The sequence below is a fragment of the Sinohyriopsis cumingii genome, unplaced genomic scaffold (assembly GCF_028554795.1).
Source record: "Sinohyriopsis cumingii isolate HCF-2022 unplaced genomic scaffold, ASM2855479v2 utg000622l, whole genome shotgun sequence".
NCBI lineage: Eukaryota > Metazoa > Mollusca > Bivalvia > Unionida > Unionidae > Sinohyriopsis > Sinohyriopsis cumingii.
The window spans coordinates 1,581,498-1,587,939 of NW_028315918.1; positions in this window are offsets into that span (position 1 = coordinate 1,581,498).

Genomic DNA, 6,442 nt, shown 5'->3' on the forward strand with positions numbered 1-6,442 from the left:
AATCATAATTTGCCTTGAATCGATTAATATAATCTTCTTCGCAGGTTATTATCGAGGAAGATTTCTTTTTGTAATATCTGAGCAATTCCCGATAATTTTTCCCTCCACAGGATAAACATAATCGAGTTTTTCCTCGCGTGCCAACTTGACAAACTAAACACCTCTGTGGTCCTTTACTGCCTCGTCGAATTGCATATATGTGAGCGCCACAATATTCGCCTCTGCAGGATTTGTCGCATGATTTTGTTGATCCGATTGGTATCCATTTGCATTGCATATTATAATTTAAATATTTGTCTAAAATATAATAATGGATACATTTGATCTTGATGAGGCAGAATATATTATACCTGAGGTTGATCGTGCCAAAAAAGAATTTTTCGATGATGGGGGGATTCATGTTTGGTCGACATGGAAAACTAACTCTGTTGATGCTACGATGAATCTGGAACGGGCCAAGAAGATAATCGAGCATATAAAATCCGAACATAAGGAAGAACGATTTATCTTTGGAATAAAATTTATTGCACAAATGCCTGACGACACTTGGATTATTCGCGATAAACGAGATCCCGTGCGTGGCGGTAAGAAAAACGTCGTTCTTGATAAAAATTCGAAGCCAGGATTATTATTGGGAATCGATGGTCCTTATTATGCCAGGGCGTATCCTTCTAGCGCTGTTGTCTATGGAATTTATCGGCTAAATAACAACCCGGATGTGAAAAATCTACCCGCGATGAAAGAATCACCGATGATAAACTGCGTGGCTGAGCGTGTTATCGAGCATATGAAAAACGCTCGTCGTGGATCTGGATTGACTCAGTTGAGGTTGGAAAAAATTAACGCGTGGGCGAAGACGGTTGTTGATGGCGCATCGATTGACGATGTTGCTGTGTTGAGCAAGAAACTTAAATTTCCTATTACCGTGAAAACGCTATCGGGAGAAATATTATACTCGTCGCCGTATAGATCTCGAGGAGTACCAATCGAGATTGTTGATCATAATTCACATGCGTGGTCGCAATCGGTAATGATATTTCCACGAGATAGGGTTGTTAAATTTTATCCCGTGGAAGGCGCAAAAGACAATTCCGATGCCATGTTCAGATATATCAAAATATTAGCCGCGTCTGATCCAATATCAGTTTGGTTATTTTCGAGCGAAGAAAAGTATGATCAGTTTATCTTGCCGCGCGGAGATATTTACCGAGATGAAAAATTACATGAATCTATGAAAAATATCGCGGTGAAATATTCGTCAAATCCTGATCAGTTATTAACGAATTGCTTTACTGTTCCGTCTGTTGCCGCTCACGCTGCCAGAGAAAGAAATTCGTGGAAACCTACAAAAAATGAATTTCTCACTGATATTCAACTTAGCTGTATCGAATACGGCCATGGCGGATTGTGGAATACCAAATATTACTTCGAAGATATGATCTCCGTTGATATGAGCGCGTGCTATCCTGGAAGTTTCCTTGGATATGGCGATTGTGCGGATTATTTTGCTAAATTTGGCCATCCCACCAACGAAATGACAAGGGTAGCAATTAACGGACCGTTACCTGATTTTGTCATGACCGGATTCGCTTGTGTCACTTCATTCGAGCTTGCTGAAAATTTACATAAAATTTGTTATATTTGGTTTGGTCGGCATTTATCTCAACGCAGATGGGTCCCTATAGTGTTGTTGAGATATATGCTAGATTCGTCAATGTTAGTATCGTTGACAGTGAGCGAGGCAATTATATCGTATAGAAAACAAACTAAGGTGTGGCTACCGACGGACTGTGAAAACGCGAAAGATATTGGAAGAAAAATAATTGGCAAATTTACTCAAGGAGGATCCGTTGATCATAAACACCGACACGCTAGGTTATTTATCAACGACGCCGAAATGGACTTTATTTTTTGAGTATCTTTCGGTATTATTTGTAATTCCTCCTTGGTAAATCCGCGTTGTGGCGCTAGCGAATCTAGGAAATAAATTGCTGGTCTCCCTGACGATCTTGTTACGGCGGATATTTTGTGTGTTGTTACGCTCCAGGTTGGATCAGTTGCTCTTTTTCTTCCTCCTTCGGCCTCGCCTTCTTTATATAAATACCTGACCGTGACGCTACCTAGCACAGGCGGAATTGTGGAATCTCGCTTTAGGGGTATATTTGGTTTTGTAATCGCAATTGCGGGTTTCATTGCTATTGTTCTCGTTGTCTCGTTATTTAGTGCGTTAATCACATGAGGCAACCTCGATACCCAATCATGAGATCGATTATCTTGAATAAATTCACGCGCGTACTGGTATCCGAATAATCGTTCCGCGAGAGTTTTATTGAATCTCTCAACGATAGCTTGATTGTGATGAACACCTACAATACCGCGACGGATTTTAACATTATTCTTTTTCATCAATGAAGTAACCGCGCCAAGAAATTCTCGACCTGGATCAACCTGGAGAAGCTTCGGCCATGTTAATGGAGATCGTGAATAAATTTCGCTAAACGCCTTAGCGATCTCCGTTGCTGTTTTATTCGATAACGGTTCCGCTTCCTTGTATCTGCTAGCGATATCAACAACCGTCAACACATACTTGTATGTGACTCCGTCGACGGTATCGTAAGGAAGAAACATTAAATCAGCTTGATGAACTTCATTAGGGACGCTGACTGAGAAACTCGCATATGATATTTTCTTAGGTGGAGGAAGATAAATTTGCCAGACTGCCTGTTTCGATAGCCACGATTCAGCAACGGATTGTTTTACTTTTGCTGCCTTGGCGAGTTTGGCTATTGCTGATTTTCCTCGCCAGAATCCTCGCGGAGAATAATATATCTGCTCCATTATTATTTACCAGCGCCGAGTACTAATTTACCTTTCATCGCGCCTTTTATCAACCAAGTTGCCAATTTTTCTTTGAAACTTTTGTCAGGAATCGCGTTTAGTGCGTGAATTAGCCTAATATCAGCGAGATGTCTTTGTTGTAAATCCCCGCTGCGATACGCAAGATCGTGATAGTAACACGCGTTATCGATGGCGTTTACTGGATCTTCGCCGGGATTTGGTTGATTATTATCGTTGAGTCTTATATCGAGCCTCGTGCCGGGTCCGCAGTAATTGTATCCTGGCAGATGTTTTTCTCCGGGATATTTTGCCCAAGGCAGCCCAGGTAGATTTTTCATGGAGGCGGTAATGTCTCCTCCGGTTCTTCTATTTTTTTTTTTACAAATCTGAATTTGCGTGTATTACAAACTTCGCATTCTCCTGCAATTGCGTTCCTGTTGTTGCGTGTGACGATTTCGGTTGGATTTATCGTAGCTGTGCGCGTGCGACACTTAACACAATATAGATCCATGTATTCTAGTAACATGAATGTAATTGATTTTTCCGCCACGAAGCGACGCGAGCAGGTGAAACACAACGCGGTGTTACCAAATTCGATAAGGATGATAATTATTGGCCCGTCTGGTTCTGGAAAGACGCAGTTGTTGCTAAATTTGATCATGCGATGGCTGAAATGGGACAAGTTATATTTGGTTGCACCGTCCGTTGATGATCAGCGTTGTTATCAGGTACTAAAGGAATTTAGCGACAATACCGACGAAGGCACGATCGAATTCATCACAGACATCAATGAAACCCCATCCGTGGAAAATTTAGATGGTGATGTTAATAATCTTGTTGTATTCGATGATGTTATGCTGGATAAGCAAACTAATCCGGCTAGGATATTCTCGCGTGGCCGACATAAGAACACCGATGTGATTTACGTGACGCAGCGATATACGCAAATTCCAAAGGTAATTAGGGACAATTGTAATATTTTGTCGGTGTTCAATGGCGTCGATACTCACACGTTGAGAAATATTCATCAGACTTGGTGCAACGGCGATATGGACATAAACAAATTTAAAAATTTCTTCAGCCGCGCTCAGGCAATACCGCATGGTTTTATTACGATTAATCTTCATGATCCGCGTAGTAGATATCGAATCGGTCTTGATCAAATTTATTCATGAGACTCGCAGCCAAACTTTGCAAACTTCGTCGACGGAATAAATTTCCCCCCCCCCCCTAAAATCCTTGTTTTTTCCTTGTCCAGAATCATCGATTTTGCACACAAAAATTGCAATCGGGGTTGAATTTACGCAAATTAATTTTCGTGGGAAGGCTTATTTTTGAAATCTGAGGCTTCTACGGAGAAAGTTCGCGTAGGAAGCTTTATTTTGGTCTGGCAGTCTGGTCTGTACAACTTCCCTGCTGCTTGCCCTGTGTCCCCTATTTCAAGACTACAGTCGTTGTCAACTGAAAGGTTCTTAAGCGCGAAAATTCTATAATAATTTCCTCTAATCACCAAATTACTACACATCACGAAACTAATTATTTCACAGTTCCTGTAATTTCACGTTTCACGTTTGTATGACTCGTCATTACGCTTTTCCAAGCTGAATAATATTATTACTATATGTCAGGAATATAAACCGCAACCCAAGCACCCAGTATAAAGAATTAGTAATATCTCAAATTACTAAACATGTATACTTATAATATCTTGAGAAGAGCACTCCTTATGTAAGTCCCATTTTACGAAACTAATTAGGCTGTAATAAAGTCTTGTGAATACTGTACATTAAGAAGTTCGCTTCTATAAGTTGGGTATTTACTCGGTTTGAGAAACATCTTCCCAATGTTGACTTCACATAATCAAAAACAAAACTGCAAAATTTTGTCCTGGATTCATTCTTAAAGTACAGCATCAACCCAGACTTTGCCACTATATGGTACTTCCATGCTTGGAGTTTTACTTTGTGCTTTGATTGCTTCTTCATTGTCGTGCATTAGTTTGGTTCTATTTATCATACGGAGGTTTCTCTTATCAGCGGATAAAGATGGAGGGTTAGGGACTGACACGTCAAGATGGCATATAATGCAGAGGTGATCTGATGCAAGGTTATGTATGACTCGTCATTACGCTTTTCCAAGCTGAATATTAGTACTTTATGCCACGGAATACAAGCCATAACCCATGCACCCAGTATAAAGAATTAGTAATATCTCAAATTACTAAACATGTTTACTTAAAATATCTTGAGAAGAGCATTCCTTATGTAAGTTCCACTTTACGAAACTCATTAGGCTGTAATAGAGTCTTGTGTATACTGTACATTAAGACGTTCGCTTCTATAAGTTGGGTATTTACTCGGTTTGAGAAACATCTTCCCATTGTTGACTTCACATAATCAAAAACAAAATTGCAAAATTTTGACAAAATTATAAATAGAGACATAAATACAAATAGCACATACCCTAGTTCTACTACAATATGTATAGCAAGCTACAAACTTGACCCAACAAGTTATTACAGGATCTAACTTACAGAATTTCAACAAAATGAGGCATGTAATATTTCACCAATCAAAGCTATAACAATACTCACCCTGAATAGATTATTATTACAACATTGGGTTTTCACCAAATGACTTCTAGCAGCTAATTTGAAAATCTTTTTTTATACCCAAAGAATATCAGAGAGGGTTTCAACACTCAGCAGTAATAAGAGGAAATAGTCTTGTCCTGGATTCATGGAAATTCTTTTCTTAAAGTACAGCATCAACCCAGGCTTTGCCACTATGATACTGTCATGCTTGGAGTTTTACTTTCTGCTTTGATTGCTTCTTCATTGTAATTTTCAGCATCTTTTACCACTGACGCTGTGTTGTAAATCTAATGTCAGAAATCTCCAGATCCTCCAAACAGTGACCTCAAATCATCTTTGCATGAGGCATGCCAAATTTATTTGACAGTACTGTATGACATTCAAATGAATGACAATCAAATGCTGTGATAAGGCAATGACGTGGATTATTTTACTGTCGTATCACCAGTACCACATCATTTTCACCACTGCATTACTGCCATGCATGTGCGTAATTTTTATTTTGCTTCTGTTGCATTCATGTGCCGATGCATCACTGCATGTCATGTGTGTGCCTACAGACATGACATTTTTGGTCCTTGTAGTTTGAATAAATTGCCTTGGAACGATATAAAGACTTTTGGTGAAAACCCCATGTCGATAAGACTTTCTGTTACTGAGAAGTAACATTATCAAGATGGCTGTGCATGGTGGCCATATTGGATGCCAGACTAGTACATTTTTCATTTAGGACCAAGAAAACACAATAAGAAGTCTTTCTTTGAAAACCACCGACTGATAGGACCATCCAGTCAGGAGGAGTCATGACAACAAGGTTTTCAAGATTGTTGTTGTGGTATCCATATTGGATGTCTGTGTAGCACCACTTTCATACAGAATTAACTAGACTTTGGGTTGAAGAATGTGCAGTCCTCCATGTAGTTCAGGAGCAGTAGTAATAACAAACTTATACAAACAGATCAACATACGATGAAGAACTGGCCATCTCATAAGCTCTTTTTATATTGGAAT